Source organism: Anomaloglossus baeobatrachus, chromosome 6 (genome assembly GCF_048569485.1).
Source record: "Anomaloglossus baeobatrachus isolate aAnoBae1 chromosome 6, aAnoBae1.hap1, whole genome shotgun sequence".
Classification (NCBI taxonomy): Eukaryota; Metazoa; Chordata; class Amphibia; order Anura; family Aromobatidae; genus Anomaloglossus; species Anomaloglossus baeobatrachus.
Window position 1 is genome coordinate 96,129,520 of NC_134358.1, and position 12,232 is coordinate 96,141,751.

Genomic DNA, 12,232 nt, shown 5'->3' on the forward strand with positions numbered 1-12,232 from the left:
TGCTGAAAGCCTGGCCCCTTCACGGCCCGGGCTGCTTTTAACGCCATCGTTTCCAGACAGCGGGCTGCGGGCTCAATTAGGACTTCTAGCCGCAGCAAGGAGCCGGGCATGAGGCCTGCATCGAGGAGGGGTGTGGGGTAGCGTCCTTATTTGCGAACTGGCTCAGAGGCCTCGGTGGGGCTTGGTTGGGGCTTCCAGCTCTAGGTTACGTAAAGTCGGTGTCTGGCAAGATGCGGCTCCGTGCTAGCCGAGCTGGGCAAGAGGGCTAAAAGGTCATCCAAGACAGCCTACAGCACCCGGTGGTCCCAGGAGGTCTCCCTTCCAAGTACTGGCCGAGCCCAACCCTGCTTTGCTTCCGAGAGCGGACGAGATCGGGCGTAACCAGGGTGGTATGGCCAGTAGACGCTCTGTGGCCCATCGCCCGGCCAGCCTTCCTCAGACTCTCGTGGCGAGAACTCTGGCCGTGCGGGGGCGGGCTCCGAAGGGCCGATGCGAAGGCTGGGCCGCCTCTGCAACCGCTGTTTGTTGAGCAGTGAAACACCCGCCGCAGCAGCGCCCTGAGCACCAAGTGTGACTAAAAATGGCTGGACGCAGGGTCTCGTGCAGGCTAAACCGTTAATCGGAAAGAGCAAGCCGGCTCGACCGGCATCTTGGGGCGGAGCGAGACGTCCGGGAGCGAACGAAGGAAGAGGGTGAGTTGGTTGCGAGTGACTGTGAGCTGCTTTTGAGGGGGGTCGTGTTGCCTGCAAAGGTGTTTGACTTGCGCTGGGCTGTAAACTGGCATGCAAGTTACCGGTGGCTGCCTCCAGCCCCGCAGGGGACGCTGGTACTGTTGAAATGAAGCCTAGCATTATAAAATAAATAAGCAACAAGGCTGGCGGCCCCCCGGTGATGAGAAGGATGCTGGCATTTTGCAAGGATGAAGTAGCGCAAGAAAGAAAGCAAGGAAAAAGAAAAAAAGATATGCGTGCAGTTGTGCAAGGGAATGGAAAAAAGGCATAGAGGAGAGTGACCCCTGCTGGTGGAAGGAAGGAAAAAGCAAAAGCCTACAGCACCTGGTATTCCCAGGCGGTCTCCCATCCAAGTACTAACCAGGCCCGACCCTGCTTAGCTTCCGAGATCAGACGAGATCGGGCGTGTTCAGGGTGGTGTGGCCGTAGGCAGAGACAAGCCTCTCACTTGCTGCTCTTCTACTTTGCAGTCTGGCTGCCGGCTGGCCTTTCCAGTGCTCAGCAAGAGGCCCTTTTGTGCTTTGTTTTTCCTTCACTTTCTTGCTGGCTCCCTTAAAGGGGCTGTAGACCGACCGCCCCGCTCAGACCCGCTGAGCTCACTGACTGACAGCCGCGCTCTCCACGTGACGTCATCGCCGCAGCCGCTGACCGGGAGCAGCGGCGAGACCGGCCGGTGGACCCGGGTAGGGTGAGTAAAGCGCGCTTTGTTTCTGTCTAATAGCCTGCATCCGGGGATTCCTTTCACTGTCTGCAGCGCGCCACACCTAGGAAGGGCACACGCACACATACAAGCGAGCACGCAGGCACGCATGCATGCTCACACGTGGCCAGACCCCTATTTGCCCCTGCAACCTCTCCGCCACCATGCCTCAGACTCTCCTGTCTGTCTTATTATTTCCGGGCCTTAGCAGGAAAAAAAAACCCATTCCCTTCCGCTCCTCCTTTGCACTGAGCTCAGCTCCTGGGCAGCCGTCTGATTGATTGGATTAGCTACACAAACTTATTTGCAGAGGAAGACGTTACTTCTGCTGGCCCACAGTAGGCGGCCGGTCGGCCGGCCTGCCTCCAAAACCATCCCCTGGGCACTTGCTGAAAGCCTGGCCCCTTCACGGCCCGGGCTGCTTTTAACGCCATCGTTTCCAGACAGCGGGCTGCGGGCTCAATTAGGACTTCTAGCCGCAGCAAGGAGCCGGGCATGAGGCCTGCATCGAGGAGGGGTGTGGGGTAGCGTCCTTATTTGCGAACTGGCTCAGAGGCCTCGGTGGGGCTTGGTTGGGGCTTCCAGCTCTAGGTTACGTAAAGTCGGTGTCTGGCAAGACGCGGCTCCGTGCTAGCCGAGCTGGGCAAGAGGGCTAAAAGGTCATCCAAAACAGCCTACAGCACCCGGTGGTCCCAGGAGGTCTCCCTTCCAAGTAATGGCCGAGCCCAACCCTGCTTTGCTTCCGAGAGCGGATAAGATCGGGCGTAACCAGGGTGGTATGGCCAGTAGACGCTCTGTGGCCCATCGCCCGGCCAGCCTTCCTCAGACTCTCGTGGCGAGAACTCTGGCCGTGCGGGGGCGGGCTCCGAAGGGCCGATGCGAAGGCTGGGCCGCCTCTGCAACCGCTGTTTGTTGAGCAGTGAAACACCCGCCGCAGCAGCGCCCTGAGCACCAAGTGTGACTAAAAATGGCTGGACGCAGGGTCTCGTGCAGGCTAAACCGTTAATCGGAAAGAGCAAGCCGGCTCGACCGGCATCTTGGGGCGGAGCGAGACGTCCGGGAGCGAACGAAGGAAGAGGGTGAGTTGGTTGCGAGTGACTGTGAGCTGCTTTTGAGGGGGGTCGTGTTGCCTGCAAAGGTGTTTGACTTGCGCTGGGCTGTAAACTGGCCTGCAGGTTACCGGTGGCTGCCTCCAGCCCCGCAGGGGACGCTGGTACTGTTGAAATCAAGCCTAGCATAATAAAATAAATAAGCAACAAGGCTGGCGGCCCCCCGGTGATGAGAAGGATGCTGGCATTTTGCAAGGATGAAGTAGCGCAAGAAAGAAAGCAAAGAAAAAGAAAAAAAGATATGCGTGCAGTTGTGCAAGGGAATGGAAAAAAGGCATAGAGGAGAGTGACCCCTGCTGGTGGAAGGAAGGAAAAAGCAAAAGCCTACAGCACCTGGTATTCCCAGGCGGTCTCCCATCCAAGTACTAACCAGGCCCGACCCTGCTTAGCTTCCGAGATCAGACGAGATCGGGCGTGTTCAGGGTGGTGTGGCCGTAGGCAGAGACAAGCCTCTCACTTGCTGCTCTTCTACTTTGCAGTCTGGCTGCCGGCTGGCCTTTCCAGTGCTCAGCAAGAGGCCCTTTTGTGCTTTGTTTTTCCTTCACTTTCTTGCTGGCTCCCTTAAAGGGGCTGTAGACCGACCGCCCCGCTCAGACCCGCTGAGCTCACTGACTGACAGCCGCGCTCTCCACGTGACGTCATCGCCGCAGCCGCTGACCGGGAGCAGCGGCGAGACCGGCCGGTGGACCCGGGTAGGGTGAGTAAAGCGCGCTTTGTTTCTGTCTAATAGCCTGCATCCGGGGATTCCTTTCACTGTCTGCAGCGCGCCACACCTAGGAAGGGCACACGCACACATACAAGCGAGCACGCAGGCACGCATGCATGCTCACACGTGGCCAGACCCCTATTTGCCCCTGCAACCTCTCCGCCACCATGCCTCAGACTCTCCTGTCTGTCTTATTATTTCCGGGCCTTAGCAGGAAAAAAAAACCCATTCCCTTCCGCTCCTCCTTTGCACTGAGCTCAGCTCCTGGGCAGCCGTCTGATTGATTGGATTAGCTACACAAACTTATTTGCAGAGGAAGACGTTACTTCTGCTGGCCCACAGTAGGCGGCCGGTCGGCCGGCCTGCCTCCAAACCCATCCCCTGGGCACTTGCTGAAAGCCTGGCCCCTTCACGGCCCGGGCTGCTTTTAACGCCATCGTTTCCAGACAGCGGGCTGCGGGCTCAATTAGGACTTCTAGCCGCAGCAAGGAGCCGGGCATGAGGCCTGCATCGAGGAGGGGTGTGGGGTAGCGTCCTTATTTGCGAACTGGCTCAGAGGCCTCGGTGGGGCTTGGTTGGGGCTTCCAGCTCTAGGTTACGTAAAGTCGGTGTCTGGCAAGACGCGGCTCCGTGCTAGCCGAGCTGGGCAAGAGGGCTAAAAGGTCATCCAAAACAGCCTACAGCACCCGGTGGTCCCAGGAGGTCTCCCTTCCAAGTACTGGCCGAGCCCAACCCTGCTTTGCTTCCGAGAGCGGACGAGATCGGGCGTAACCAGGGTGGTATGGCCAGTAGACGCCCTGGGGCCCATCGCCCGGCCAGCCTTCCTCAGACTCTCGTGGCGAGAACTCTGGCCGTGCGGGGGCGGGCTCCGAAGGGCCGATGCGAAGGCTGGGCCGCCTCTGCAACCGCTGTTTGTTGAGCAGTGAAACACCCGCCGCAGCAGCGCCCTGAGCACCAAGTGTGACTAAAAATGGCTGGACGCAGGGTCTCGTGCAGGCTAAACCGTTAATCGGAAAGAGCAAGCCGGCTCGACCGGCATCTTGGGGCGGAGCGAGACGTCCGGGAGCGAACGAAGGAAGAGGGTGAGTTGGTTGCGAGTGACTGTGAGCTGCTTTTGAGGGGGGTCGTGTTGCCTGCAAAGGTGTTTGACTTGCGCTGGGCTGTAAACTGGCCTGCAGGTTACCGGTGGCTGCCTCCAGCCCCGCAGGGGACGCTGGTACTGTTGAAATCAAGCCTAGCATTATAAAATAAATAAGCAACAAGGCTGGCGGCCCCCCGGTGATGAGAAGGATGCTGGCATTTTGCAAGGATGAAGTAGCGCAAGAAAGAAAGCAAAGAAAAAGAAAAAAAGATATGCGTGCAGTTGTGCAAGGGAATGGAAAAAAGGCATAGAGGAGAGTGACCCCTGCTGGTGGAAGGAAAAAGCAAAAGCCTACAGCACCTGGTATTCCCAGGCGGTCTCCCATCCAAGTACTAACCAGGCCCGACCCTGCTTAGCTTCCGAGACCAGGCGTGTTCAGGGTGGTGTGGCCGTAGGCAGAGACAAGCCTCTCACTTGCTGCTCTTCTACTTTGCAGTCTGGCTGCCGGCTGGCCTTTCCAGTGCTCAGCAAGAGGCCCTTTTGTGCTTTGTTTTTCCTTCACTTTCTTGCTGGCTCCCTTAAAGGGGCTGTAGACCGACCGCCCCGCTCAGACCCGCTGAGCTCACTGACTGACAGCCGCGCTCTCCACGTGACGTCATCGCCGCAGCCGCTGACCGGGAGCAGCGGCGAGACCGGCCGGTGGACCCGGGTAGGGTGAGTAAAGCGCGCTTTGTTTCTGTCTAATAGCCTGCATCCGGGGATTCCTTTCACTGTCTGCAGCGCGCCACACCTAGGAAGGGCACACGCACACATACAAGCGAGCACGCAGGCACGCATGCATGCTCACACGTGGCCAGACCCCTATTTGCCCCTGCAACCTCTCCGCCACCATGCCTCAGACTCTCCTGTCTGTCTTATTATTTCCGGGCCTTAGCAGGAAAAAAAAACCCATTCCCTTCCGCTCCTCCTTTGCACTGAGCTCAGCTCCTGGGCAGCCGTCTGATTGATTGGATTAGCTACACAAACTTATTTGCAGAGGAAGACGTTACTTCTGCTGGCCCACAGTAGGCGGCCGGTCGGCCGGCCTGCCTCCAAAACCATCCCCTGGGCACTTGCTGAAAGCCTGGCCCCTTCACGGCCCGGGCTGCTTTTAACGCCATCGTTTCCAGACAGCGGGCTGCGGGCTCAATTAGGACTTCTAGCCGCAGCAAGGAGCCGGGCATGAGGCCTGCATCGAGGAGGGGTGTGGGGTAGCGTCCTTATTTGCGAACTGGCTCAGAGGCCTCGGTGGGGCTTGGTTGGGGCTTCCAGCTCTAGGTTACGTAAAGTCGGTGTCTGGCAAGACGCGGCTCCGTGCTAGCCGAGCTGGGCAAGAGGGCTAAAAGGTCATCCAAAACAGCCTACAGCACCCGGTGGTCCCAGGAGGTCTCCCTTCCAAGTACTGGCCGAGCCCAACCCTGCTTTGCTTCCGAGAGCGGACGAGATCGGGCGTAACCAGGGTGGTATGGCCAGTAGACGCCCTGGGGCCCATCGCCCGGCCAGCCTTCCTCAGACTCTCGTGGCGAGAACTCTGGCCGTGCGGGGGCGGGCTCCGAAGGGCCGATGCGAAGGCTGGGCCGCCTCTGCAACCGCTGTTTGTTGAGCAGTGAAACACCCGCCGCAGCAGCGCCCTGAGCACCAAGTGTGACTAAAAATGGCTGGACGCAGGGTCTCGTGCAGGCTAAACCGTTAATCGGAAAGAGCAAGCCGGCTCGACCGGCATCTTGGGGCGGAGCGAGACGTCCGGGAGCGAACGAAGGAAGAGGGTGAGTTGGTTGCGAGTGACTGTGAGCTGCTTTTGAGGGGGGTCGTGTTGCCTGCAAAGGTGTTTGACTTGCGCTGGGCTGTAAACTGGCCTGCAGGTTACCGGTGGCTGCCTCCAGCCCCGCAGGGGACGCTGGTACTGTTGAAATCAAGCCTAGCATTATAAAATAAATAAGCAACAAGGCTGGCGGCCCCCCGGTGATGAGAAGGATGCTGGCATTTTGCAAGGATGAAGTAGCGCAAGAAAGAAAGCAAAGAAAAAGAAAAAAAGATATGCGTGCAGTTGTGCAAGGGAATGGAAAAAAGGCATAGAGGAGAGTGACCCCTGCTGGTGGAAGGAAAAAGCAAAAGCCTACAGCACCTGGTATTCCCAGGCGGTCTCCCATCCAAGTACTAACCAGGCCCGACCCTGCTTAGCTTCCGAGACCAGGCGTGTTCAGGGTGGTGTGGCCGTAGGCAGAGACAATCCTCTCACTTGCTGCTCTTCTACTTTGCAGTCTGGCTGCCGGCTGGCCTTTCCAGTGCTCAGCAAGAGGCCCTTTTGTGCTTTGTTTTTCCTTCACTTTCTTGCTGGCTCCCTTAAAGGGGCTGTAGACCGACCGCCCCGCTCAGACCCGCTGAGCTCACTGACTGACAGCCGCGCTCTCCACGTGACGTCATCGCCGCAGCCGCTGACCGGGAGCAGCGGCGAGACCGGCCGGTGGACCCGGGTAGGGTGAGTAAAGCGCGCTTTGTTTCTGTCTAATAGCCTGCATCCGGGGATTCCTTTCACTGTCTGCAGCGCGCCACACCTAGGAAGGGCACACGCACACATACAAGCGAGCACGCAGGCACGCATGCATGCTCACACGTGGCCAGACCCCTATTTGCCCCTGCAACCTCTCCGCCACCATGCCTCAGACTCTCCTGTCTGTCTTATTATTTCCGGGCCTTAGCAGGAAAAAAAAACCCATTCCCTTCCGCTCCTCCTTTGCACTGAGCTCAGCTCCTGGGCAGCCGTCTGATTGATTGGATTAGCTACACAAACTTATTTGCAGAGGAAGACGTTACTTCTGCTGGCCCACAGTAGGCGGCCGGTCGGCCGGCCTGCCTCCAAAACCATCCCCTGGGCACTTGCTGAAAGCCTGGCCCCTTCACGGCCCGGGCTGCTTTTAACGCCATCGTTTCCAGACAGCGGGCTGCGGGCTCAATTAGGACTTCTAGCCGCAGCAAGGAGCCGGGCATGAGGCCTGCATCGAGGAGGGGTGTGGGGTAGCGTCCTTATTTGCGAACTGGCTCAGAGGCCTCGGTGGGGCTTGGTTGGGGCTTCCAGCTCTAGGTTACGTAAAGTCGGTGTCTGGCAAGACGCGGCTCCGTGCTAGCCGAGCTGGGCAAGAGGGCTAAAAGGTCATCCAAGACAGCCTACAGCACCCGGTGGTCCCAGGAGGTCTCCCTTCCAAGTACTGGCCGAGCCCAACCCTGCTTTGCTTCCGAGAGCGGACGAGATCGGGCGTAACCAGGGTGGTATGGCCAGTAGACGCTCTGTGGCCCATCGCCCGGCCAGCCTTCCTCAGACTCTCGTGGCGAGAACTCTGGCCGTGCGGGGGCGGGCTCCGAAGGGCCGATGCGAAGGCTGGGCCGCCTCTGCAACCGCTGTTTGTTGAGCAGTGAAACACCCGCCGCAGCAGCGCCCTGAGCACCAAGTGTGACTAAAAATGGCTGGACGCAGGGTCTCGTGCAGGCTAAACCGTTAATCGGAAAGAGCAAGCCGGCTCGACCGGCATCTTGGGGCGGAGCGAGACGTCCGGGAGCGAACGAAGGAAGAGGGTGAGTTGGTTGCGAGTGACTGTGAGCTGCTTTTGAGGGGGGTCGTGTTGCCTGCAAAGGTGTTTGACTTGCGCTGGGCTGTAAACTGGCCTGCAGGTTACCGGTGGCTGCCTCCAGCCCCGCAGGGGACGCTGGTACTGTTGAAATCAAGCCTAGCATTATAAAATAAATAAGCAACAAGGCTGGCGGCCCCCCGGTGATGAGAAGGATGCTGGCATTTTGCAAGGATGAAGTAGCGCAAGAAAGAAAGCAAGGAAAAAGAAAAAAAGATATGCGTGCAGTTGTGCAAGGGAATGGAAAAAAGGCATAGAGGAGAGTGACCCCTGCTGGTGGAAGGAAAAAGCAAAAGCCTACAGCACCTGGTATTCCCAGGCGGTCTCCCATCCAAGTACTAACCAGGCCCGACCCTGCTTAGCTTCCGAGATCAGACGAGATCGGGCGTGTTCAGGGTGGTGTGGCCGTAGGCAGAGACAAGCCTCTCACTTGCTGCTCTTCTACTTTGCAGTCTGGCTGCCGGCTGGCCTTTCCAGTGCTCAGCAAGAGGCCCTTTTGTGCTTTGTTTTTCCTTTACTTTCTTGCTGGCTCCCTTAAAGGGGCTGTAGACCGACCGCCCCGCTCAGACCCGCTGAGCTCACTGACTGACAGCCGCGCTCTCCACGTGACGTCATCGCCGCAGCCGCTGACCGGGAGCAGCGGCGAGATCGGCCGGTGGACCCGGGTAGGGTGAGTAAAGGCGCTTTGTTTCTGTCTAATAGCCTGCATCCGGGGATTCCTTTCACTGTCTGCAGCGCGCCACACCTAGGAAGGGCACAGGCACACATACAAGCGAGCACGCAGGCACGCATGCATGCTCACACGTGGCCAGACCCCTATTTGCCCCTGCAACCTCTCCGCCACCATGCCTCAGACTCTCCTGTCTGTCTTATTATTTCCGGGCCTTAGCAGGAAAAAAAAACCCATTCCCTTCCGCTCCTCCTTTGCACTGAGCTCAGCTCCTGGGCAGCCGTCTGATTGATTGGATTAGCTACACAAACTTATTTGCAGAGGAAGACGTTACTTCTGCTGGCCCACAGTAGGCGGCCGGTCGGCCGGCCTGCCTCCAAAACCATCCCCTGGGCACTTGCTGAAAGCCTGGCCCCTTCACGGCCCGGGCTGCTTTTAACGCCATCGTTTCCAGACAGCGGGCTGCGGGCTCAATTAGGACTTCTAGCCGCAGCAAGGAGCCGGGCATGAGGCCTGCATCGAGGAGGGGTGTGGGGTAGCGTCCTTATTTGCGAACTGGCTCAGAGGCCTCGGTGGGGCTTGGTTGGGGCTTCCAGCTCTAGGTTACGTAAAGTCGGTGTCTGGCAAGACGCGGCTCCGTGCTAGCCGAGCTGGGCAAGAGGGCTAAAAGGTCATCCAAAACAGCCTACAGCACCCGGTGGTCCCAGGAGGTCTCCCTTCCAAGTACTGGCCGAGCCCAAACCTGCTTTGCTTCCGAGAGCGGACAAGATCGGGCGTAACCAGGGTGGTATGGCCAGTAGACGCTCTGTGGCCCATCGCCCGGCCAGCCTTCCTCAGACTCTCGTGGCGAGAACTCTGGCCGTGCGGGGGCGGGCTCCGAAGGGCCGATGCGAAGGCTGGGCCGCCTCTGCAACCGCTGTTTGTTGAGCAGTGAAACACCCGCCGCAGCAGCGCCCTGAGCACCAAGTGTGACTAAAAATGGCTGGACGCAGGGTCTCGTGCAGGCTAAACCGTTAATCGGAAAGAGCAAGCCGGCTCGACCGGCATCTTGGGGCGGAGCGAGACGTCCGGGAGCGAACGAAGGAAGAGGGTGAGTTGGTTGCGAGTGACTGTGAGCTGCTTTTGAGGGGGGTCGTGTTGCCTGCAAAGGTGTTTGACTTGCGCTGGGCTGTAAACTGGCCTGCAGGTTACCGGTGGCTGCCTCCAGCCCCGCAGGGGACGCTGGTACTGTTGAAATCAAGCCTAGCATTATAAAATAAATAAGCAACAAGGCTGGCGGCCCCCCGGTGATGAGAAGGATGCTGGCATTTTGCAAGGATGAAGTAGCGCAAGAAAGAAAGCAAGGAAAAAGAAAAAAAGATATGCGTGCAGTTGTGCAAGGGAATGGAAAAAAGGCATAGAGGAGAGTGACCCCTGCTGGTGGAAGGAAAAAGCAAAAGCCTACAGCACCTGGTATTCCCAGGCGGTCTCCCATCCAAGTACTAACCAGGCCCGACGCTGCTTAGCTTCCGAGATCAGACGAGATCGGGCGTGTTCAGGGTGGTGTGGCCGTAGGCAGAGACAAGCCTCTCACTTGCTGCTCTTCTACTTTGCAGTCTGGCTGCCGGCTGGCCTTTCCAGTGCTCAGCAAGAGGCCCTTTTGTGCTTTGTTTTTCCTTTACTTTCTTGCTGGCTCCCTTAAAGGGGCTGTAGACCGACCGCCCCGCTCAGACCCGCTGAGCTCACTGACTGACAGCCGCGCTCTCCACGTGACGTCATCGCCGCAGCCGCTGACCGGGAGCAGCGGCGAGATCGGCCGGTGGACCCGGGTAAGGTGAGTAAAGGCGCTTTGTTTCTGTCTAATAGCCTGCATCCGGGGATTCCTTTCACTGTCTGCAGCGCGCCACACCTAGGAAGGGCACAGGCACACATACAAGCGAGCACGCAGGCACGCATGCATGCTCACACGTGGCCAGACCCCTATTTGCCCCTGCAACCTCTCCGCCACCATGCCTCAGACTCTCCTGTCTGTCTTATTATTTCCGGGCCTTAGCAGGAAAAAAAAACCCATTCCCTTCCGCTCCTCCTTTGCACTGAGCTCAGCTCCTGGGCAGCCGTCTGATTGATTGGATTAGCTACACAAACTTATTTGCAGAGGAAGACGTTACTTCTGCTGGCCCACAGTAGGCGGCCGGTCGGCCGGCCTGCCTCCAAAACCATCCCCTGGGCACTTGCTGAAAGCCTGGCCCCTTCACGGCCCGGGCTGCTTTTAACGCCATCGTTTCCAGACAGCGGGCTGCGGGCTCAATTAGGACTTCTAGCCGCAGCAAGGAGCCGGGCATGAGGCCTGCATCGAGGAGGGGTGTGGGGTAGCGTCCTTATTTGCGAACTGGCTCAGAGGCCTCGGTGGGGCTTGGTTGGGGCTTCCAGCTCTAGGTTACGTAAAGTCGGTGTCTGGCAAGACGCGGCTCCGTGCTAGCCGAGCTGGGCAAGAGGGCTAAAAGGTCATCCAAAACAGCCTACAGCACCCGGTGGTCCCAGGAGGTCTCCCTTCCAAGTACTGGCCGAGCCCAAACCTGCTTTGCTTCCGAGAGCGGACAAGATCGGGCGTAACCAGGGTGGTATGGCCAGTAGACGCTCTGTGGCCCATCGCCCGGCCAGCCTTCCTCAGACTCTCGTGGCGAGAACTCTGGCCGTGCGGGGGCGGGCTCCGAAGGGCCGATGCGAAGGCTGGGCCGCCTCTGCAACCGCTGTTTGTTGAGCAGTGAAACACCCGCCGCAGCAGCGCCCTGAGCACCAAGTGTGACTAAAAATGGCTGGACGCAGGGTCTCGTGCAGGCTAAACCGTTAATCGGAAAGAGCAAGCCGGCTCGACCGGCATCTTGGGGCGGAGCGAGACGTCCGGGAGCGAACGAAGGAAGAGGGTGAGTTGGTTGCGAGTGACTGTGAGCTGCTTTTGAGGGGGGTCGTGTTGCCTGCAAAGGTGTTTGACTTGCGCTGGGCTGTAAACTGGCCTGCAGGTTACCGGTGGCTGCCTCCAGCCCCGCAGGGGACGCTGGTACTGTTGAAATCAAGCCTAGCATTATAAAATAAATAAGCAACAAGGCTGGCGGCCCCCCGGTGATGAGAAGGATGCTGGCATTTTGCAAGGATGAAGTAGCGCAAGAAAGAAAGCAAAGAAAAAGAAAAAAAGATATGCGTGCAGTTGTGCAAGGGAATGGAAAAAAGGCATAGAGGAGAGTGACCCCTGCTGGTGGAAGGAAGGAAAAAGCAAAAGCCTACAGCACCTGGTATTCCCAGGCGGTCTCCCATCCAAGTACTAACCAGGCCCGACCCTGCTTAGCTTCCGAGATCAGACGAGATCGGGCGTGTTCAGGGTGGTGTGGCCGTAGGCAGAGACAAGCCTCTCACTTGCTGCTCTTCTACTTTGCAGTCTGGCTGCCGGCTGGCCTTTCCAGTGCTCAGCAAGAGGCCCTTTTGTGCTTTGTTTTTCCTTTACTTTCTTGCTGGCTCCCTTAAAGGGGCTGTAGACCGACCGCCCCGCTCAGACCCGCTGAGCTCACTGACTGACAGCCGCGCTCTCCACGTGACGTC

General features: G+C 58.5%; 5 non-coding genes and 9 pseudogenes across 5 annotated transcripts; all 14 read right to left on the bottom strand.

Annotated features, from left to right (window-relative positions):
- Nucleotides 1–284: 284 nt before the first annotated feature.
- LOC142244698 (5S ribosomal RNA) lies at nt 285–404 on the bottom strand (annotated as a pseudogene).
- A 639-nt stretch (nt 405–1,043) lies between these two features.
- On the bottom strand, nt 1,044–1,162 carry LOC142244831 (5S ribosomal RNA). Its single transcript, XR_012724689.1, has one exon. It is a non-coding gene; the product is annotated as a 5S ribosomal RNA (ribosomal RNA).
- Nucleotides 1,163–2,102: 940 nt separating this feature from the next.
- Nucleotides 2,103–2,222, bottom strand: LOC142244756 (5S ribosomal RNA; annotated as a pseudogene).
- A 639-nt stretch (nt 2,223–2,861) lies between these two features.
- Nucleotides 2,862–2,980, bottom strand: LOC142244832 (5S ribosomal RNA). The gene has a single exon (XR_012724690.1). It is a non-coding gene; the product is annotated as a 5S ribosomal RNA (ribosomal RNA).
- Nucleotides 2,981–3,920: 940 nt separating this feature from the next.
- Nucleotides 3,921–4,040, bottom strand: LOC142244699 (5S ribosomal RNA; annotated as a pseudogene).
- A 635-nt stretch (nt 4,041–4,675) lies between these two features.
- On the bottom strand, nt 4,676–4,784 carry LOC142244680 (5S ribosomal RNA; annotated as a pseudogene).
- Nucleotides 4,785–5,724: 940 nt separating this feature from the next.
- On the bottom strand, nt 5,725–5,844 carry LOC142244700 (5S ribosomal RNA; annotated as a pseudogene).
- A 635-nt stretch (nt 5,845–6,479) lies between these two features.
- Nucleotides 6,480–6,588, bottom strand: LOC142244681 (5S ribosomal RNA; annotated as a pseudogene).
- Nucleotides 6,589–7,528: 940 nt separating this feature from the next.
- On the bottom strand, nt 7,529–7,648 carry LOC142244702 (5S ribosomal RNA; annotated as a pseudogene).
- A 635-nt stretch (nt 7,649–8,283) lies between these two features.
- Nucleotides 8,284–8,402, bottom strand: LOC142244833 (5S ribosomal RNA). Its single transcript, XR_012724691.1, has one exon. It is a non-coding gene; the product is annotated as a 5S ribosomal RNA (ribosomal RNA).
- Nucleotides 8,403–9,341: 939 nt separating this feature from the next.
- Nucleotides 9,342–9,461, bottom strand: LOC142244757 (5S ribosomal RNA; annotated as a pseudogene).
- Nucleotides 9,462–10,096: 635 nt separating this feature from the next.
- LOC142244669 (5S ribosomal RNA) lies at nt 10,097–10,215 on the bottom strand. Its single transcript, XR_012724617.1, has one exon. It is a non-coding gene; the product is annotated as a 5S ribosomal RNA (ribosomal RNA).
- Nucleotides 10,216–11,154: 939 nt separating this feature from the next.
- On the bottom strand, nt 11,155–11,274 carry LOC142244759 (5S ribosomal RNA; annotated as a pseudogene).
- Nucleotides 11,275–11,913: 639 nt separating this feature from the next.
- Nucleotides 11,914–12,032, bottom strand: LOC142244834 (5S ribosomal RNA). Its single transcript, XR_012724692.1, has one exon. It is a non-coding gene; the product is annotated as a 5S ribosomal RNA (ribosomal RNA).
- Nucleotides 12,033–12,232: the final 200 nt, after the last annotated feature.